Here is a 23,981-nt window from a genome sequence, read left to right on the forward strand (position 1 = left end):
AGGGTTCTTAGAAGGTGTTTGAATACAATAAAAAGGGAAGAAAACAATTTAAAGTTCCTAGGAGTATATATATAGCAATGGCATCTGCTACCTGTGAACTTCAGTGGCTGCTCTATTTACTCATAGATCTTCATATGTCAAGCTTCCTGTCCTATACTGTGATAATCAAAGTACTATGCACATTGCAGCTAAACCAGTCTTCCATGAGAGAACCAAACATCTTAAAATTGACTGGCATATTGTGAGGGAAAAATTACAAGTAGGCCTCTTCAAGCTTCTCCCAGTCACTACTCATGATAAGCTTGCAGATTTTTTTATCAAGTCTTTGATTCCACAGCCTTTCAATCTATTGTTATCCAAGTTGGGGTTGTTGGATATATACCAACCTCCAACTTGTGAGGGAAATATTACACAAGGCTGATTCAGGCAAAGCTAAGCATGAAGATAAGGAAAGCTTGCAGTACAAGTCATTAACATAGAGTAGTACTTTTAGCATTAGTGTAGTACATTTCAGATTGCTAGTACAATAAGCAAGTGTATAAATACATTGATGTATTCTTTGTTCAATCTAATGAATCATGTGGATCCCTAGGAGAAATTATTGGTAATTTTTCCTTTAGATTCTGCTATACCACTTAGTTGGGTTAGATTGATTTCATGTTTTAGGTTCATTGAGAAAAATGTATCTAGAACCTTCTTCATTTGGTCTTGGATATGTTTTTTTTTTACGTTTCGTAACCTTAGTATGGTAAATCAAGCTCTTCAAATTTGTAGACGAAAATTGAGCTTTGTGAATAAATGAATTCTCTTAGTACTATTTTTCCTGAGTTTAATATTACCATAAAATACCCTTTCACTTGTTATGTCCATTTCTATGAACTTCGCACACTGAAATCTATGAATGGACTTTCTAACCTTTTGGATGATCTTGATGCAAAAGTGTTTGTATTTGTTGGATGATCTTGTATTATTGTGTTCATTCGGCTCATATAGATATTCTTTTATTATGATTGCTGAAAGTTGAAATTTCGTGTTAATAACTATATCGACGTGTCCACTTGTTTATGTGAAATATACTCTATTGTGGGGGCATATAATATATTCATGATTGAGAGAATTCAATTTGACATTTATATATATATATAAATATATTTATTTAGTGAACCAGGTTGATGTGTGTATATTAATACATGGTTTGAGTGTGTTTATTTTCAGTTAAGCAATCTACCTGTGAAATCTTTCCCCGCCAACTCATTTAGCTCCGAGTCATTTGTTGTGGCTACAAGCCATCTTAGGAGTCCCTCTCCGGCCCCTCGAAAATTGGATCATATGTTCAGCAAGGAACCAGTGGATGAGGCTAATGAGACTTTGAACATTCTCAAGAGGCACCCTAATGTTGTTTTTAGGGATGACAAATAGGATTATTTTTTGGAAGATTTGTCGATGAATTCAACGGATGATATTCACTTTAATTCAGAGTAAATGATTTGCATGATATTCCAAATTAAAAATGGACGGTAGCATTTTGTTAGAATGAAAATATGTAATATAGGTGATATATTGATTTTCACACTGTTGAATAATCATGTTGTTTTGGTTTTTGTTTTAAATTTGTGTTGACTTTTTCGATTATATTTTGTATGTTATCTTGTTTTATGTTTGCCACAAATGTTATGTTTTCCGAAAATGTTTTGCACAAAATATTTACTTCACCTCACATATGAGGTGAAGGAGACTGCAAACCACTAGATTTAGTGTAGTCTATTGAAAAGGCACATAATGTCACAAAGAAACTTAATTAGCAAGGCAAGTTAAAATTGAGAATCCAATGAAAATCTACAAGCCAAATATTGTAGCATAATCCACGATGTTCCAAAGGTTAACAAATTATAAACATGCCTGAAAAAATTAAGGTTATAAGCACATAGAACATGTGTGAAAATGTGATTGTCAAGTATACCGGTTATGCTTCTTCTTTTCCCTATAAAACATTCTTTAATTTATGAATAGTAACTTATTTTATGAGGAAAGTTTCCCATTCTTCTTAAAAAGTAGCGCAACATGTTCTATTTCTAATTCAAGTTGGCAAAGCCAAGGTCAGGATCATCATAACCTCAACTCAGATGGGACTACACTCAAAGAAAATTTGGCTTATAAAGCAAATCATAAAAGACACCTAGAACATCTTGATTTATTAAGCATTTATCGCTACCTTTCATTTTTCTTATTTTCCATTTAGAATACAATTTGCAGTTTCTAAATAACCAATCACTAAGGGAAAATATTTTTTGTGCAAATCACTAAGGAAAATCAAAATGATGTTTCAGATTTTTTTTGGAAAGGAGTTGCTACACGCACGATTAGAATTTTCTACACTGGTATTCAACTAAGGATTTGAAGGCATTGTTTCATGGACATTAATAGTGTATTTTTATTGTGTGTGACCAATCAAAATAATGAGTGCCCGCCCGTGAACAGAAGAATTATTAAGTACTAATAGAGAATGATGGAGAATGATATAAAACATATTATAGAATTTTCAAGATGTGGAGAATATTTTAGAACTTTCAAGAATGCTATTGAAGGAGGTGGGATAAAGAATTTCTAAGACAAACACGGAGGATTTTGTTTATATTGTAATGGTTTGTTGAGAAGAGCAAGGTGTAGTAGTGTCACTTTATGGAATTAAGAATTTGGCAACGTTGACGATTAGACAATGATGAAAATACAAGTGTTTTAAGATATATTTTTGGATGTTGAAATTTTTATGAACATAAAAGTAGGGAGGGGATTAAGTAGTGTGAATTGTTGAAAGGAACTAAGAGTACTCGGGAGGGCAGATTCACTGCAAGAAGATGAAAGATGTAGAAAAATTATAAAGTGATATGGAAGTTGTCTGATAAAGCGAGAATTTAAGATGTTGGTAAAGAATTGTGTAAATCTTGAGCTTGAGCTTTGAAAGAAATTCAAGGTTGAGTTCTATTGGATTGAAACTTCAAAGATATAGCAATATATGGGTAAGCAATGTGTAACACATGCATTGTGACATTTTGGGCCATTACCATAAGATGTTTGACCGCCATTAGCAAAATTTTCTAACTTGAGTGACATTTGTGTCACGTTTTATATTTTGATGTAAGACACATCTAATCTAATATTTTGAAAATTTAAAGAGAAACTTATTTATTTGTGTAATTTAAAGTCAATGAGTTTTTAAGTCTTATTTTTATTATTTAAAAAATAATATTCAGCTTTTTTTCACCTAGTATTAAAAAAGTTAATTAGGGGGTGTTACATGGATTTGTATGATTGGCACTAAATTTTTATTTTTAGATTTTCTTATAGTGACTAGGTGCCCTTAGTCATTTTTCCAGGTAATAATTTTTAACACATATTGTCTTCAATCTCATGCCGTTGTCGATTTCCCAAATCTCAAACATAATTTTCTTTTCTTTTTCTTCTATTAGACTCTCAGACTATTCCTCAGATCTAGTAAAAAAGAAGTGCTTGCCTTATCCCCTCTGTATCAAACGGTATGTAAGTCTTCTTGTAATCTCTATTGTTTACTTAAAAATTTTCAACAAATAGTCAATGACGTTGGATCTAGGGCTGGACAAAATTTCCTTTACCACCCGAAATCCTAATAACCAGCCCAGTTGAAACCGAGTCAGGAAGGGTGAAACGGGTCGGCGGGTCACGTGGACTCAAAAGGATGGCTTGTTATGGATAGTTACGGGTCGGTTTGGACCGTGTTTATTGACCCAGCGGTAACCAATACCAACCGACCCAGTATATATTGTTATTATATCTTATAATTATATAATTATATAATCTAATGTGTTACCCTAGCAGCTGCACAATCTCTCTGTAACCACACCAATTCCTAACAGCCGCCACACATAGACTCTTCCTCTTCTCCATTCACTCATATCTCCACCGTTTCTTTCACCTTGACCTTGCTCCTCCGTTCCAGATCTCTTTATTCCGGTGACCTCCACTATTAATTATTTACACTCTTCATCAACAACAACAACACAAACTCAAGAATGCATAAACAGAGAGAGACTCAGAAATTAAACGATGAAGAGTGCACCAGGAGATCAGATCCACAGTGAAAAAGATGATTTTGATCTGATTTATTTCTTTTCTTTTCTTATTTCATTTGTATTTGGATTTGTTTATTTGTGGTCTTTCCTGCTCATGTCTTCCATGGATTTTCTATTTAAGTATTTTATAGACAATCCTTCTTCATCAACATTATTCTGTGTATTTTTCTTTGATTTTTTTTGTTAAACTGAAATATTAAGTAACCGATTCAACTCGCCCGTCGTATCCGACAAACCGTATAAACCGAATCCGATCAAACCGAGTGCACCGCACGGACGAAAATGGGTGGGATTTCATCACCCATCGGTCACATCGGATTTGGGTTTTTCAGCTGAAAATCGATCGAGGCCGACCGATGTCCACCCCTAGTTGGATCCACTCAGATCAAGGTCGAAAGTTCCATATTTCAATGCATAATTTAATTTTTTATAAACTCAGAGTTCTTCAAAATTTGGATATTCCGATCTTGATCAAGATATCACAGACGTCTCTACCTACAAGACTATGTGTCCTTGGTCGATTTGCCCATATAAATCGTAAGTAAATTTTTTAACACATATTGTCTTCAATCGCATACCGTTATCAATTTCTCAAATCTCAAACAAAATTTTCTTTTCTTTTACTACTATTTCACTCTCAAGTCATTCCTCAAATATAGTCAACAGTTAGTTCTTCCCTTATCCCACCATATCAATCGGTTTGTGGGTCTTCTTATCCCACATGGTCAAGGAAGTTGTTTCCAGTCAGATCGTGTTCGGACGTTTCATATTTCAATGCATAATTTAATTTTTTATAAAGTCAAAATTATTCAAGATCTGGATATTCCGATCTCGATCAAGATATCACTGACGTCTTTGACTACGTGACTGTGTTGATTGTTGACTATAACAAATTCAAAGTTCAAACAAACATCAACATGGATAGATATATATCAAAGTTTTCATGATTTTTGACACCGAATTAAATAGAGTTAATCTGGTTTGTTATAATAGTAAAAAATAAATAAAAAACTAAAAATTAATGATTTTATTTTATTTGAATTTCAGGTAATCCGGTGAATGTTGCAGCTAAAGTTGTGGCTTTGTAGGAGAATTCATTCCTCTCGGTATGTTTGTTTTTTCTTCATGATAACATATTTTTATCAATTGTCTATGTGATGAATAATTATTTGTTTATTTGTTAGATGTAATTTATTTGTTTGTATTTAAGGGCGTTAAATTGCAAACCTTAATCCATCACTTGTTTTGAGTTTCAATTTATTCAGGAATAATTTTTTTAGATTTTAATTTTGTTCAAAATTATAAAAATGATTTTTTTTATTTATGACAGAATTGTGTGAATTGATTTTTAAAATGAACGTGGATTTATAGAAATATATATAGAGAATGTAAATAATTTTTTTGTGTGAACAGAGTAAACTCCGCCGTCAACTACATAGACTAATCTCTTGAGCTGAGTGGAAAATCTCTCCGACAAGAAATTTAACAATGTTGCATTCTCAGGGCTGAATTCAAACTCTGAACCTCGGGTAAAGTTGGAGACCCTTGCATTCTCATCGGTTTATATGATGTATATATGTGTTTGCGTTGTTTAAAAATTAATGAAAAAAAAAATTACAAAACAAATTATTACAATTTTATTAATTTTTTAAGATGCAGCTTCTTAACTCTAAAACATAATTTTCAATCATCTTCTTCCTTTAGTGTCTTCGTAGACAATGATCAGCTATTGAATTCATTCAATTAATTGGTAGGATCTTTGATCTCTCAAATAATGGAGGAATCTAACGTTGACATCTAGATGCATATACAATAGAGACAGGAGAGAAACATATCTCTCAAGATGCATGTCATGGTTTGAATATTTGTGAAATATTTCTTCATGATGGGTTAAATTCAAGAAGTGATATTTATTTTAAAAAGCAAGAAGTATTATTTTCTTGTCTAACACTTTATATTTATAAGGATGACTAATTTTAAATTCAAATTTCTTTTCCAATACATACTTTGGGTTCTTGAAACTCAATAGTTTGGTTATTCCAAAGAAGAATATGGTTTCACTCGTCCACTAAAAAGTTTTTTAGAGACGTCTTTTAATTTCATTGAAAATTGAAATGGCGTTCATTAGGAATAATTTTTTTATTGCAACACCTTAAACCCCAATAAATATATAACATAAAATTCATTAGTTTTAATTTGAAAGAGATTCACGGTGATTTCAAAAAATAGTATACAAATTTCTTTTCAAAAATAGGTTTAGTAGTTAACATCTGCACTTACACAAAATAGTTACTAAACAAGACTATTTGAATTTAAAATTAATCACCAATATAAAGTATACAATTATAATTGGTCTAAAGATGAGTACTGAAAAAAAAAAATACAGAGTAATTGCCTAGATAATGAAAGAAATAAATATTACAAATTGAGCATGCATAATATATTTTAATTATCAGTGGCTCTAATTTAATTTTTACTCCGCTTACCGAAGGAGCAGGGGAACTCATATTTTGATTATCATAATTGATCAAAGTAGCATGAGAATGATCAACAGAAGAACAACCGGAACAAAAGTAGTTGTTCTATCATTGAGCTTTTGAATCTGGAGATTTGGTCTCTTTTAGATCATAGACATGTATCTCTTTTTTTCTCTCTTCTAGAGTTTCAGACTTGTAGTGACTTGCCACATAACTAGCGAATTTATGGGATGTTGAAAATACTTTGCCACAAAATAAACATGGATCGTACACGTGTCCAAAGTGCAACAAAGTAATTTCAACATCCCATTAATTTGCTAGTCATGTGGCAACTCACTACAATTATGAAACTCAAGAGAAAAGAAAAAAGAGATACATGTCTAGGATCCCAAAGAGATAAAATCTTCAGATTCCAAAACTCAATGTTGGAACAACAACTTTTGTTCAAGTTGTTGTTTCTATTGATCAGTCGCATGCTGCTTCTGTCAATTATGATAATCAAAATATGAGTGCCCCTACTTCTCTTGTAAGCGAAGTAAAAGTTAAATTAAAGCTTGCTGATAATTAAAATATATTATGCAAGTTCAATTTATAATATTTATTTCTTTTATTATCTAGGTAATTACTCTGTATTTTTTTCCGGATACTCATCTTTAGACCAATTATAATTGTATCCTTTAATTTAATGATTAATTTTATATTTAAATAGTCTTGTTCAGTGACTATTTTGTGTAAGTGTGGATGTTAAGTACTAAGCCTATTTTTGAAAAGAAATTTGTATACAATATTTTGAAATTAACGTGAATCTCTTTCAAAATTAATGAATTTTATGTTATATTTTCATTGGGGAATAAGGTGTTGCAAAAAAAAAATATTATTTTCTAATGAACACCAATTTTCAATGAAATTGAAAAACCTCTATAAAAATTGAGTGGACAAGTGAAACCATATTCTTCTTGGAAATATAACCATACTATTGAGTTTCACGAACCTAAAAAATATATTGGAAAAGAAATTTGAATTTAAAATAAGTCATCCATATAATTATAAAGTGACAGTCAAGAAAATAATACTTCAATGATTATTAAAATAAATGTCACTTTAAGTCACCTTAGCACCTCTACAGGTAGAAAATAACATTTACATCCATGTGCCTCCAAGTCACTTGATAAACTGATTAGTTGACTAATTGTATGATTGTAAATGAAGGGTTACAACAAATACTACCTTGAAATATGGAGATCTTCTCTAACCTTTACTACCTTGAACGACTTAATAGTTGACTTCTACTCCCTCCATTTTAAAATATAAGCAAAATTCACTTTTTAGGTTCATTCATTTAATGATGTATGTGGTTCATAATATGGACTAAATACATCATTATATGAATGAACCTAAAAAGTGAATTTTGCTTATATTTTGAAACGGAGGGAGTACATGTTAAGCTAGTAAATGCAGGAGAGGTTCCATTCTTCTCAAATATTTATTATGACGGTGTAAAGTTATATTATACATGCATTCAATGATGTGTTGTCATTTCAATAATAAATACGGTCACTTATTTTATTTTTTTTGAGAGAAAATATGGTCACTCATGTATTTTCATATTCATGAACTAATGTGGCATGTTCATATTTATTTTGGTTTTTGTTTTTTTTCCTTTTTTCTTCTACGAAATTACTTGTGTTATATTCATCAACCTACAAATATTCATAAATAATAAGAATAAGCTAGTGTTTCAACTACTTGTTTTAATTTTAGATCTTATAAATCAAATATTATATGTGTGACTATTTCTTAATATCAAATATATATTATTTTAATGTCCAAATATATTTTGCTGAAGTTTATTTGACTAAGTTTTGATTTCCTTCAATTTTATGGCTATTTTCCCCTATTTAGTACATTCTTCTTCATGACAGAAGTGTAGAATAGTTTCTTATGTGTGTTATGAATTTCCTTTGCGAACAAAATTTTATGATAAATAATTTATGTTGTTGCAGAGATAAAAGGAACTATGAGTGAATTACCAGAGAAACATGACAACCATGATAAGAAAAAAGACAAATCAGATGAAGATTCAAGAAATAAAAAAGTGTCATCTTCAAATGCTAGCAAGACTAAGGATAAATAACATCAAATGAAATTTTCAAGACCAAATGAAGAAGATTCTAGACAGGGGCAGATCGAGGGTGTTTTGTTTCAGGTGTGGCTAAATTTTATTCATATCAAAAGACTTAACATAAATATTTTCTTATAATTATTTCATCATTGTTTTTAATTTTAGTAAAAAGAAAACATTTTTTTGGCTGATATTTTTTCCACGCTAAAATCCGAACGTTTAACATTTTTTTTAGGGTTTTATAGGGTTGTACTTGCAGTGAGTACAATAATAGAATATGGGTTATACTGTTTTTGAGATGCCTTGAGAATGCTCTCAAGAGGTGTATTTATAGCTCTCCGTGAGTTTGTTTTCTCGTGACTTAATCTCCAAGCAAGTTGGGCCTCAAGTATTTTTATTAAGCTCTAGATGCTTCTAGAAGATAGTTGAGGCGACTCCTCTCGAAGGGTGCGCCTCGGCCTCAAGAGTTTTCTGGAGGACGCCTAAGCCTTTCTAGAGGGTATTTGAGCCCTTAGGAATATATTGGCGATCCACAACCCCCTAGCACGAGTCTTGGGACAAGGTGAAATTATTAACTATGAAGCCGATAGTTCATAGCCCCCCAAGCACGAGTCTTGGGACAAGGCGATAAGGTTTCCTATAAGATTGATGGTCCACTGCCCCACAAGCACGAGTCTTGGGACGAGGCAAAATGGTTAGTATTAAAGTTGTTTTAGACATTCAAGTGTGGGTGGCGTCTATTGTATATGAATCTTATGGCTCGTTCGCTAGCATATGCTGCAACTGAAGTCTTCGTTTTTGTTAGATTTAGATCTAACGGTTGAGCTTTGGAGACTTTTCATTTTTTGCTGACGTGTTCGAATCATGGCGTCTTTTTGATGTAATTCCCAATAGGTGAACCATGAACGACGAGTTATAACTTTATGATGTTACTTTATGAAATAATCTCTTATTGGCGGGCCTTGAATGGCTCCCTAGTATTTTACATGTACCCTTATCAATTTTACCTTAGTACTTTACTGACATCTTAAGGAAGGCTTCCGTACGCTTCCCACTTGAATGTAGAATTGGCCGCGTCAGAGCCTTGTAAAGTTGTGGCTCTGTAGGAGAATGCATTCCTCTCGGTATGTTTTTTTCTTTCTTCTTGAGAACATAACTTTATCATTTGTGAATGTGATGAATGATTATTTTTTTATTTGGTAGATTTGATTTATTCCTTTTGTATTTAAGGGCGTTAAATTGCAAACCTTAATCCAACACTTGTTTTGAGCTTTGATTTTATTCAAGATTAATTTTTTTTAGATTTAAATATTGTTCGACAATATAAAATGAATATTTTTTTTATTTATGGCAAAGTTGTGTTAATTGATTTTTAAAAGGAACGTGGATTTATAGAAATATATAGAGTACGCATCCCTCAGAATTTCCTCAAAAGCATCCAAAGAAATCAAATTATCAATATAAACATGCTTACAAGGTTGTTTCAATAATTGCATGAATAAGAACAATTGGATCAGAAAAATCTAGTTGATATTGCACAACCCATTTCAGTTTAATTTTTCTTAGAAAATATTTTTTGTCTTGTGTTTTAATTCACCAATAATTAATATAACTACCTATTTTCTAATTCTTTCATTGTTTAGCAATAGGAATTTTAGGGTTCTAATTTTGAGAAGACAACCTTTATTTACTTGGCCAACTTGTTGCTGCTATTATATCATAAGTTGGTCTTATACTCACGGTTGCGGATGGAAAATTTATGGGAAGAAAGGGATCTCTGCATATTCTTTGACCTTCTGGAGTTGGAGCTGAATTTAAATCGATGGATACACCCTTTCCTTTGTTCGAAGAATTGGTTTGAGTAACAGGTTGAAACGCAACATGCTCAAATTTGTCAAAATATTATAAACGATTAGGCATTTGAATTTCACCTGAAGGTGGTGACATCTCATAATATGAGTAATATGGAGAAAAATCATCATCCACTTCCAACTCAGGAATCTTTTCATTGGTGTTGAGATTGATACATGCTTCTGAATTTCCAGTATTTTGTGTTAGACTGACATAGCTTGCTACCAAAGGACCATTCACATTACCATCACCTTGAATTAGTGAAGGTTGATCAGAGGCGAACATGTGCAAAGTAACACCATTTCCTTTTCTTATTGTGATCAAGTATCCACCAGGAATTACTCAATCGATAACACAAGTGATTTCCATTTGTAGCCTGATTTCTTCACGAGGATTACTTGGGGGTATTACTGGTGTATCATGGTCATGGCTGTGATGTTTCCCTTGTAGTCCACTCATTGTTCTTTTATCTCTGTAATAACATAAATTATTTGTCATTCACTAGTGAAGAACACTTAATCAATTAAGTATGGAACTTGATTAAGCTAACTATTAATCTAGGTTAATACAGAGATAAAAGAACAACGAGTGGACTACATTTGAAACATCACAACCATCACAATGATACATCGGTAATTCCCCCGAGGAATCCACGTGAAGAAATCAGGTTAGGAATGAAATTCACTGGTGTTATCGATGGAATAATTCCTGGTGGATACTTTCTCACAATTAGAAAAGGAAATGGTGTTACTTTGCGCATGTTCGATTCTGATCAACCTTCACTAATTCAAAGTGATGGTAATGTGATTGTTCCTTTGTTAGCAAGCAATGTCAATCTAACACAAAATACTGGAAATTAAGAAGCATGTATCAATCTCAACACCAATGAAAAGATTCATGAGTTGGAAGTGGATGATGATTTTTCTCCAGATTACTCATATTATGAGATGTCATCACCTTCAGATGAAATTCAAATGCCTGATCTTTTACAATATTTTGACAAATTTGAGTCTATTGTGTTTCAACCTGTTAATCAAACCAAATCTTCGAACAAAGGAAAGGGCGTATCCATCGATTTAAATTCAGCTCCTACTCCATAAGATCACAGAATCTACAGAGATCCTTTTCTTCCCAGAAATTTTCCATCTCCAACAGTGAGTATAAGACCAACTTATGATCTAATAGCACCAACAAGTTGTCCAAGTAAATAAGGTTTGTCTTCTCATAATTAGAACCCTAAAATTCCTATTGCTAAACAATGAAAGAATTAACAAATAGGTAGTTATATTAATCATCGCGAAATTAAATCACAAGTCAAAAAATATTTTCTATGAAAAATGAAACTAAAAAGGTTGTGCAATATCAACTAGATTTTTCTGATCCAAAAGTTATTATTCATTCAATTATGCAAACAAATATTTATCAGAGAAGAATTATACAACCCTGTAAGCATGTTTATACTGATAATTATTATTTTTCTCCCTTAATTTTTTTTCCTTCTTTTCTTTTTCAACTACACCATTTTCATTCTTTTCAAATACACCTTGTTCAGCCTCTTCCACTACTACATCTTCATTCTTCTTTGTGACTTTTGGAACTAAAGTTGTTAAAACCTTCTTGCTCCTCAACTCAATTACTATACAACTTTCATTCTTTGGATTATCTTGTGTATTATCAGAAAATCCTTTGCTTGATTGATTTTATGTCTGCTTTGCCAACTACCCTATTTGATTATCAAGGCTATTCATTGAAGCCTCATTATTTCTTTGCACAACTTCTTGACTAGGCTTCATCTCTTGAAAATTGGTTTGAGTCATTTTTGTAACACCCCGTTACCCAAAAGTAATTAAATAATAATTAATTCAACATCAGAGTAATTCCCAAACGGGCATGTCACACTACATTTTCAAAATTTCTTAAATAGAATATAAAATCTATTTAATAAAAATCCTTCAAAATCATCATTAATTTTGCAGCGGAAAATTTGCATCAAAACAACAACAGAAACTGTTTAAACCTCCAAAATAATATCTTGGCATAAAGCCTTAACAACATAATTCAACCAACATAGGGCCACAACATCAAGTTCCAAAATAAGATACATAGGAAAGAAAAACAATAATAATTCCCATCCCACGTATCAGAGCCCTAGACACGACACTTGAGCCACCACCAACTACTCAGGATCACCTGCAAGTTACCCATAGGAAGGGCAACATTTTCAAGCAGAAGGGGTGAGATTCACAACAATAAAATATAGATATTAAAATTCATCAATTGAATCTAACACCCTTCTGCTTGAAAATGTTGCCCTTCCTATGGGTAACTTGGAGGTGATCCTGAGTAGTTGGTGGTGGCTCAAGTGTCGTGTCTAGGGCTCTGATACGTGGGATGGGAATTATTATTGTTTTTCTTTCCTATGTATCTTATTTTGGAACTTGATGTTGTGGCCCTATGTTGGTTGAATTATGTTGTTAAGGCTTTATGCCAAGATATTATTTTGGAGGTTTAAACAGTTGCTGTTGTTGTTTTGATGCAAATTTTCCGCTGCAAAATTAATGATGATTTTGAAGGATTTTTATTAAATAGATTTTATATTCTATTTAAGAAATTTTGAAAATGTAGTGTGACATGCCCGTTTGGGAATTACTCTGATGTTGAATTAATTATTATTTAATTACTTTTGGGTAACGGAGTGTTACAATTGGTATCAGAGCAGGTTGGTCCGTCCGGCCAAGTAGTAGAGTCCTGTTGAGCCACCTAGGATAGAGTGTCAACTCTAATGTTGTTTTGTTTATTGTTCTGATTGTTGTTTGTGGTGCAGAGTTATGTTTTAGAGGTATATTTTCGAGGACGAAAATTCTTAAGTTGGGGAGAGTTGTAACGCCCCAATTTTATTTAATTCTTATTGGTTGATTTAAAGTCTTTTTTTATATATGATTTTATATAATTATGTTGATTATGTGGTGTGTTATATTTTATTAAATGAGTTATTTTACTATTTAATAGAATAAGTGGAAATTTAGAATATTTGGAGTTCAAGGGGCTGATTTAGAAATAAGGAGAGTTGTGTGGGATTAAGTGGAAATAGAGGAAGTTGAATTAGGTTTAGAAAAGAAAAGGGAGAAGTTAGAAAGAGTCAGAGAAACTGTTTTCACGTACATCAGTTTTGGAAGAAAACAAGAGAAAGCAAGAGAACCAAGGGAGAGCCAGATGAAGAAAATCAGAATTGTAAAGCTTTGTTCATCTGAATTAAGGTAAGGGTGAGGTTTACTTTCAATAGTATAGATTGTAATTCTGATTTTGTTTTAACATGTTTCTGGTAGAAATTGGGAAATTTGGGATTAGGTTTTGATTATTGATTTTTGAATGAAAAAGTGTAGAAACCATAGAATTGAATGGTGGAAAGAGTGGTTAATCAGGTAGGTTAGTGATGGGTTAACGTTTTAATGATAGGGTAATCATATGGTGATGATTATGATGATTTTGGAGAGTTTAGGGTTAAGAAACGGAGCCAAGGAGGCTCCCATGGTAGAAAATCGCAGAAAATCTGTAATTTCAATATGTCTGATGCTGTCGAAATCATGAGGCAATCCCAGTGATCGTGAGGCGATTTGGACAGAAAATCTGTAATTTCAATATGTCTGATGCTGTCGAAATCGTGAGGCGATCCCAGTGATCGTGAGGCAATTTTGACAGAAAATCTGTAAATTTCAGTATGTCTGATGCATACCCTGTTTCATGTTCTTGCGTCTTTTTCACACGTTTCTGTTTTGAATTGGCCTTTGGTGTGAACATGAAAGTTGTAGATAATTTTGTTAGCTTTCCAATGACTTTGGTTTGACTTGAAAATGATTTTTAGTTTTTGAGATATGATGAAAATACTCCAAGGAGATCTTAATGAAAGTTTATTAAAATGTTGTTGATGTTCAGTGAGTCTGATAAAAGATGGTTGAGGTTGTTAATGTTATGGAAAATTTGCCAATGCATTATGTGGATTACGTATGATGTTTAAGTAGTCTTGATTATCATTTGGTATTGTCATATTTTGGGATGTCTATGTGCTACTAGTGTTGCTGTTGGATCTTAATTAAGATGTGAATGTTGGTTTAAATTGTAAGCGTGCTGGGTTGTACGTTGCCGAATGAGTCATAAGTAAGTTATGCAAATTGTCGATGTTGTTATCATCGTTGGTGTTGTTGTTGAAGTAGTAGTTGTATCCGTTGTTGGTGATTGATCATGTTAGATGTTTTATAAGAGGTGGTGTACTCTTACGTGTCGTCTTTATAAGAGGTGGTGTACTCTTACTTGTCGTTTTATAAGAGGTGGTGTACTCTTACGTATCGTTTTTATAAGAGGTGGTGTACTCTTACGTGTCGTTTTTATAAGAGGTGGTGTACTCTTACTTTATCGTTCTTCTTAGAGGTGGCGTACTCTTACTTTGTTGTTGTCTATAAGAGGTGGTGTACTCTTACGTTGTTTATGTTGATGAGTATGATGAGGTTATGATGTTACCTATGAGTTGTTAAATGTACTCGAGGAGGGTTATGTTAAGTTGTCTTCTATTCATGAGCATTAATGGGATGTTAAGAAGAATTATTATTGATTGCATACGGTGTTGTCATGTCATTTGCATGAGTCGGTGTTGTTGGTTGTAAATGCCATATTGATGATGATGATGTTGTTTGATGGAGTATATATTTATACACATATAATGATGATTTGATTGATGAAGACTTGATTTGATGATGATGTGTTTTATGAAGTATATATTTATATACATATGGTGATGATCTGATTATATTTAGGGTGTTAGATTCAATTGATGAATTTTAATATCTATATTTTATTGTTGTGAATCTCACCCCTTCTGCTTGAAAATGTTGCCCTTCCTATAGGTAACTTGCAGGTGATCCTGAGTAGTTGGTGGTGGCTCAAAGTGTCTAGGGCTCTGATACGTACGGGATGGGATTTTCTTATTGTTTTTCATTCCTATGTATCAAGTTTTGAATATTGCTGACGTAGCCCTATGGTTGTTGAATTTATGTTGATAAGGCTTTTATGCCAAGATTTAATTATGGATATTTAAACAGTTGCTGTTGTTGTTTTGATGCAAATTTTCTGCTGCAAAATTAATGATGATTTTGAAGGATTTTTATTAGATAGATTTTATATTCTATTTAACAAATTTTGAAAATGTAGTGTGACATGCCCGTTTGGGAATTACTCTGATGCATGTTTATTAATTAATTGATTTTGGGAAACGGGGTGTTACAATTTTGACAAAGTTAGTCATGGCTTCTTCAAAAGATGACGACTTTCTTTGTTGTTGAGGGGCTGGATTAGGTAAGAGTGGATTCAAAGTGTTGTTTGTTGTATATTTGTATGTTGGCCTCATTTTTGCTTAAACAAATAATGTACAAGACCAACAACATCACAACGTGCCTTATTTCGCTATCTTGAAAGATTTTTTTTCAACGTGAGATCACTGAAGATTTTATTGAAAATATGATTCACATGGATTGCTGCCCAAGAAGCGTGTGTTTCTAGAAGTTTCAAAGGCGATTTATATTTGCCTTGTTTCTTAAGCATGTTGTTGCAACTTTTAAGGAAATAATATATATGCTTCTAGAATATTGTGGAGACTGAATATATGATTTGGTCTGCTGATTTTTTAGCCTATGACAAAAAAGACCATTCTATTGAATGGCTATATAAGGAAGACTCAGACCCTAGTTTTATTTACCAGTTCAATAGTATTGGATTAAGTCTTTTAGGGTTTAAATGTTAAGTCTTGTGCTTTATTTTGTATACCTATTTGTGTGCTATCATTGATTCAAAGCATAGAGATGTTTTTTTGGTTGAGTTGTATTTGTGAATCTCTCTAAAGCTTTTAAGCAAAGAGTAGGTTTTGTTTATTGGAGTGTGTCTCCTTCTTGATTGTATTCAATGTAATCACGGGTTGTGTGATTGAGTAGATATGAGATGAGATCTCAAATCTAGGAGTTCTTAGGTTAAGTCAATACGGGTAGTGTCTAGGTGATAAGTTGTAAACTTGGAGTTTGCTGAGAGCTTAGAACAAGAACTACACTAGTGGACTTCCTTCTTGGCTTGGTAGCCCCCAGAGTAGGTGCGTTTGTCACTGAACTGGGCGTTAGCCTGTAATTTCGACAGGCTCATTTAATATGGTCAACATTTAGTTGACTTTTAACTTTGCCAAAATCGAAGGCTTTGTCATTCTAAGTCGAGGATTTCGACAAGATAGCAAGCTTAGCGCGCATAGTCAGAAGTTTGACAGAGCAAGTCTGAAAGTGCAATCCCATCGAAGTCAAGCATTCAAGGCGGGAAAACACGATTTCAAGCACGAAGGCAGTTTCCTTAATGGAAACGTGGGGCTAGCAGTTGTCCAAGATGGAGGAAGTGTTGATCGTGGGATTAGTCTTTTGCCAGTTATTTTATTTAGGTATAAATAAGAGTTTCCAAGTCGGAAAATGGGTCGCAAATCATTTATAGAAATTCTACAACACTCAAACTACCGGCGTCTAGGGAAACGAGTTATACAGAATGTATGTAAACTAATTTGCAGACCACTTTACTTTTAATACAATGCAATTTACATTTCCTTTAAGTTGATGCGTTTAAACTTTTACCCTTTTCTTTAATTTTATGTTGCTTTTACTTGCAATTTCAAACCTGTCGAGAGACCGTGCCTTTTTTTACTCTAAAACCTGTTCTGCTCTCTAAGTAACCTGAGTGCATTTCGTGGCCTTTTTCAAACCATTTTCGATCAAAACCTTTTCACAACATGTCCTGAGATTTCTAGTTTTCCGAAAACACTGGTAAACACTGGGTTAACAAATTACCTGTGCCATTTACGTTTCTGTCTTTTATATTTTCCTCGATCTATTTGTTTATCGTTAGCTCGATGTTTAAACATTAATCTGAACATATTGTTTGTGTCTCGTGTTGAAACATCGTATAAAACATCAGGAAGATAGCATGCCAGAATTTCAATTGGTATCAGTGCAGGCACCCTGCCTGTTTTAGGGTGAGCTCTATGGAAGATAAATTCTGGACTTATGGACAGATCTAAGGAAGGAGGTATTTGATGTTTTATATATATATATATATGCCAATTAAGGGGGAGTATTACCTGAGGGGGAGTAGTATGCTTTAATGATCTGTCGTTGAGGGGGAGCATTATTTTTAACTAGCCTGATGATGTCATGATGCTAGTTTATGTGATTTATGTATGGATGGATGTCGGTGTGTTGTGCTTCTGGTGTACTGATGATGTCATACCAGATGTCCTGACATCCTGATGATATGAGAATTTATTTTTCTCTGTGAGCATTGTATGCGGGACTTTATTTCTCCCTGGGCTGATTACTTTTTATGAGAGCTTATTTCTCTCTATGAAGTTTATTTCTCTTGTTCGTTCGTTTGTGAGACTGGGTTCTATTCTATTTTGTTGTGTATGCCTTTGATGTGCTGGACCTATTTTCTAAAGACAAGTTTCTCTTTAGCCTATCACATCTCCTTTCGGTCTTAGTGAGTGTGTTTCTCTAACAACCACGCCTATTTTCATGGTTGATTACTGTTAGAATCGTTGAAGTTCGAAAGAAGCAAAAGGAAAGAACAAAAGCCTTTGCTAGCTTATGGGCATGGTAATTACTAAAAACACATTGTTGTTGCGTTTTTTTCCTTATTTTCCACGCTTAGGGAAAATAAGTGCAACTTTCATTGTTGTTAATTAACTCATTTATTTATGGAAGAAACTTGTTTTATAACAATATCGCACCCTGCTTGTGCATACTTTCAGCGCTGTAGGACTAAAAAGCGTTCAACTTACTTGCTTTTGTTCTTTCCTTTTGCTTCTTTTTTTTAAGGGAACAAAGGCTCTGTTTGGTAAAAATAGTGGATAGCTAATAAGCTAGTTGATAGCTTTTAGCTGATAAGCTAACTGAAGTGTTTGGTAAAAATAGCGGTTCAATTAGCTGATAAATGTAAAATGACATAAAGGGTATTCTTAATTCATAATAAAAATTATATCATTAATTTAAGTATTTGTAATTTTGTAAACTAATTTTTCTTTAAAAAAATACTTTAAATTTATTAATTTAATATATCCTATGTATTATAAATTAAATTAAATTTTATTCACTAAAATTTTATCTTATATTTATTATTATTTAAGTGTTTCTACTTTATAAAGAAAATAACATTTACATCAAAAACAAAAAAAAAGGTAGCACTAATAGAGTAATATTAATAACAGAGAATAAAGAAAATAACACTTACTTCAAAAAAATAAAAATAAAAAGTAACACTAATAGAATAATAGTATTTTGTTTCGTAAAAAAAAAACGAAGGTATATATTTTTTCAAAAAAAAAAAAAGGCCAGCTGATATATATACAAAAATTGGAATAAAGGGATAGTAGTCTTTATTACGTAGCTTATTATAAAAATTATAATGGATAAAAATACAATTTAAATGAAATAATAAGGGTAAAATTGGAAGAAAAAGTGAGAAGCTATAAGTTATAAGCTCAAACGCTACTTGGAATAGCTTCTGAAAAATAGCTTATAAGCTCGTGAAATAAGCTATAAGCTCATGGTGAAAAAGTGTTACCAAACAGAGCTTTTTTTGTCAAACGAGCTTATAAGCTATAAGCTAAAAGCTAAAAGCTCTTTTTTTTAGTTTCCCAAACAGACCCAAAAGCCCTTGGACTGAATGTCAATTTAAACTTATCAATCAAGATAGGGGGTTAAAACTTGTTTTGATTCTTTGGCAGTTTTGGACTAAAACTTGTTTTGATTCTTTGGCAGTTTTGGATCCCCAAGGCAAAAAAATAATAAAAGATTTGACACGTGACATCTCACTTAGGGTGTCACGTCAGCGTTGACCGAGTCAACAATGGACTGGGGGTCCAAAACTGCCAAAGAATCAAAACATAGGGGGCTGTTTTGTATTTAAATTAGTTAGGGGTCCATAACCGCAACTTTTGGAAAGATAGGAGTCCAAAAGTGCAATTAAGCCTTTAATCTATCATGCATAAATTACACATACGCAAGAGAGGATCTATTTCCTTATGCGTGATTGACAATTGATAAAACATGTTTTACAACAATTTAGAAGCTAATCTTGTAGATAATGTGATAGAATGCATATTAAGTTTTTGTTAACCAATTCATTAATTCAATCTTTAGATTAGATTAATAAAGATAATTTGCAAGAAAACTTACTTTTGGGGCTTTTCTGTTGGAAGCCGCTTTCATCTTTAATCATCATCATCAAGCTAGTCATTATGATCTAATCTCAAAGAGGATGCTGAAAAAAATAAACACAAATTACAAGAGTTAATTCAATTCTAGGGTTTCATTGTTTGACAAAGGAAGATGCGATAGTGAGTTTATAGAGAGAGCGCTTCGTTTTGGTTTTGAGTTTCTAGAGAGAGAGAGAGAGAGAGAGATTTGAAGAAAAGATGAACTGTATTTGTAACAAGTGAGTGAGTGAGTTAGGTTTATATATTTGGGTTTAACACTCAACGGTATTATAAGGGTACTTGCTTGGAAACAACGGCACTTAAGTATTTTCCCGTTTGCATATGAAATCCAAACCCAACCCTATTTGTTTTATGGGAATAACCTTGTAGTGCTTCATAAGATTCTTTTGAGAGGAATAAAATTGTATCATTTCATTATTTAAAAATGGGTTTAATACAACTTGGTGGATTAACTAATTATTGTTTAAGGGAAATAAACTTATAGCGTTTTATTTGTTGTTTTAGAGGAATAAAACTTTATCTTTTCATCGATTAAAATGTGTTCAATACAATTTGGTGGATTAATCAAAATTTGAAAACTAGCTGATAATCTTATGGCCTTTCCTAGCTTATGGGCAATCTCACAAGTTTGTCTCCGCACAAACTCAACATTAAAGTTTACATAATATCGTTGAAACAAAGTTTTTCAATAAGAGATAATAGCAATGAATTCCACAACATCACTCTATGAAGAGGCTGTGCTATCAACCATTCAATTTTAGTTTAATTTGTGAACCCAATTCAGTGCCCATAGCAAACCCGAAGCTACTGTGATATGTACTTCACAACTTGGTGAAAACCATTCAGTGTTGGCCAAAACAAAAACACCTCAGTCATCTCGGCTATACACACCTAGCTTAATGTGGAATACTCAAAGGAGTTGAAATGGCGCATTGTAATATACACACATTGGATGTGATGCGTGATTCTTAGCACGCGATCCAAATTAGCAAGGAGTTGATCTCATTGCTTTTCTTCATTCCTTGTTCCATTTCTCATAATCGAAACGTTTGTAACAACTATTTCCTAAGAATCAACATGATAAAACTAGTAATAAGCATATATAGTACATTCATAGAGTTGTTTGGTTTAGGCGGCTTTGACATGTTCCAAGGTATTTTTTTTCCTCTGCTACTCTTTCATGGCTTTTTGAAGGATTACTTTCAAAACTCGACTTTAATACAAATAATCTAACTACTTTTACTCAAAAGTGATTGCAAAAGGTCAGGATTGAATCACAGGTTCTGACCAAGTTAGAGTCTAAGACTAAAAAGTCAAAGGTTCTGATGAAGTCAATGCCAAAGATGTAGAAGCCTCAAGCTTATAACATGAAGCTAAGAAACATTCAAGATCAAAAACTTTCAAATCCAAAATCTTGAACAACTCTCAGCAACCAAGATTGAAACCTAAGGCACAAATGAAGGGAAAATCTTTCAGGACTAACAAAAGAGGACCCATAAAGGAAAAAAAAAATCATTTATTATTTTACAAACTAGTCATGATCCCTTTTGATTAGCTTTTGAAAATAATTGAGTCATGATCTATTATGGTTGAAGGATAAAAAAAGCAATAAATGAGATGGGTAATATGAAAATGCAACATATACTTTTAATTTGATGGAACACAAATGTTTATTATAAACATAAAGATATAGATATAGGCGAAAACTACGATACACCCACTTGATTCTATGAAAGTGTATTTTAGAAACATACGCCTTTTTAATTAAACAATAAAACCAACATTTTTTTTTAAAAGCAATTATAATAGTTGGTATAGCTGTAACTATAAACATGTTAAGAAGGCAATTAAATGGAATTGGTTTTTATTTTATTTTAATTCGATTATAAAGTAGTTTCTTTATAACTGGAATCATAATTTTCTTTATGAATAGTTAAAAAAAACCATTTAAATCATTTAAATAAAAATATGATCGATTCCAGTTATAAATAATCGAATTAAAAATAAAAAAAAAGGATTACATTCCTAAGAAAAATTTGTAAATGACTCATAACAAACATTGTAATTTTTTTGGTTCTGTATGGCACTTTATTCATAGGTGGTTAGGCATGTTCATGGCTTCCCCTTTTCAGGTGTCCGATCATTTTAACCAGTTTAGTTTGGGTGGTGGTTTCACAAAGGCACATCGCTCTATTCTTCAGGTTATTTGGTATGCAGTTGTTTGGGAAATTTGGAAGGAAAGAAACAATAGGCTGTTTAATGTCAAAGAATGCTCGGTTAATCAGGTGGTAGACAAGATTAAGTCGCTTGCCTTTACATGGTTGAAGGTGAAGTATTCCTCTCTTCCCCTCAATTACCACGGGTGGTGGCTTAGCCCGTTTACTATTTTGGGCATAGGCTAAGTGTTTCTTCTCTTTTTATCTTTAGCTTTGTACAGGAGATTGTTGTAAATAGTGATTTAGACATTGTTGTTTTTTCCTTAGTACGTCTTGTGCTAGGAAAGACTCTTTTAAAGTGGTAATATAATTCATTTTAACTTCTTAAAAAAAAAAAAATATTGCGTACATTTTTATTTTTATTTTAAATTTCTAACCCGAGCGAGAATCGTAACACAACCTTGATATTCATGAAGACTATTTCTAATTAGTAAGGAAGTTTATATTTTTTTCATATCACCACAAATCATAGGTGAACAACTTGAATCAGAAACAAATGTGATAGAAGTGTGTGATGCGAAATTATGTTAATCTGAAAAACATATGAGCTCCTTCCTGTTCTTTTATTCGGAAATTTACAATTGAGTTTTCCGTTAAATTAACACATCGGAAAAGATTTAGGGTGTGTTTGGATTGAAGATTTAGGAGGGGAGGATTTACTTTTCTTTTTTAAATTTCAGACTATATAACATATTTTTCTAAAATAAATCCAGTGTTTCTAAAATAAACCCAGTGTGATTGAAGTATTATATAATCGTTTATCTTGTTAATATGTTAAATTTTTAAAAAACATTTCATAGTGTCCGTATTTTAAAAATGAAAAATAAATCACCCTCTCCCTTCCCCTCCTAAACCTTCCATCCAAACACGCCCTTAAGAAGTTTTTCTATTTTTAAAATTAACCGAACCGAATATGTTTATTATAGTTTTCTGGAAAATACCTATACGGGGTGAAGTTGTTAAACTAATTTTTTTTTTAATGTAAGGGTGAAAATTTATCGTGTAAAAATTAAAGGGTTATGCTAACAAGTGCGGGCACATGTTAAGGTTTCAAAAGAATAAATAATTTATAAATTTTAAGTACAAAATGTTCATTTTTAAAATTTCAATGCGTTGATTACACAATTTCCAAAAAATTGTTTTTTCTTTTGACTTTTAAAGAAGTATTTCAAAGACATTTGTTAACATTTCCCTAAATTAAATTATAAAAAGGACAGTTTTTTGAATTATCAATTTTTTTTTTTGACACAAAATTATCAATGATTTGTTTGGGTACAAACATACGAGTATAGGGCATAATTTTTATAAAAAAAAAAAATGAAAGTTATACAACAATATATAAAGAAGTTTGTACCGAACAAAAAGTTTCCATTAATGTTATTTTTAAGCGTTGGCTATCTTAATCCGTTTTAACACATTTAATAATTTTTTTTAAGGACATTTAATAATTTTCTTATTTTTGGTTTGAAATTTCAATGTATTGATTACACAAATTCCAAAAAAATGTTTCTTCTTTTGACTTCTAAACAAAGCACTTCAAAGTTATTCCCTCCGTCCCAAATTGTATGTCGCTTTAAGGAAAAAAACTTGTCCCAAATTATATTTCGTTTTACAATACCAATGTAACATTAATGTTACTTTTCCTATTATAACCTTAACTATTTATTACTCTCTCTTCTTTCAATTTTTTCATTTATCTTTCCCCTATTATTTATTTATTAAGGATAATTTTGTAAAACAACTCATAATATCTCTTTTCCGCACAAGATTAATTACATTTTTTAATATGTGTGAAATACCCAAAACGTCATACAATTTGAGATGGAGGAAGTGTTTATTAACATTTTCCTAAATTACATTATAAAAAGAACATTTTTTAGAATTATCAATGATTTATTTTTTGACACAGAATTATCAGTG

At 32.1% G+C, this 23,981-nt stretch overlaps 1 long non-coding RNA gene across 2 annotated transcripts; it reads left to right on the plus strand.

Moving 5' to 3' along the window:
* The first annotated feature begins 3,835 nt into the window (after positions 1 to 3,835).
* LOC112416489 (uncharacterized) lies at positions 3,836 to 22,001 on the plus strand. 2 transcript variants are annotated; one of them, XR_005643137.1, is made up of 5 exons: positions 3,836 to 4,643; positions 5,154 to 5,212; positions 5,520 to 5,635; positions 8,587 to 8,789; positions 21,978 to 22,001. It is a non-coding gene; the product is annotated as an uncharacterized lncRNA (long non-coding RNA). The 2 variants fall into 2 exon arrangements; XR_005643136.1 differs by lacking the exon at positions 21,978 to 22,001 and adding an exon at positions 9,742 to 11,100.
* Positions 22,002 to 23,981: the final 1,980 nt, after the last annotated feature.

Source organism: Medicago truncatula, chromosome 7 (assembly GCF_003473485.1).
Source record: "Medicago truncatula cultivar Jemalong A17 chromosome 7, MtrunA17r5.0-ANR, whole genome shotgun sequence".
NCBI lineage: Eukaryota > Viridiplantae > Streptophyta > Magnoliopsida > Fabales > Fabaceae > Medicago > Medicago truncatula.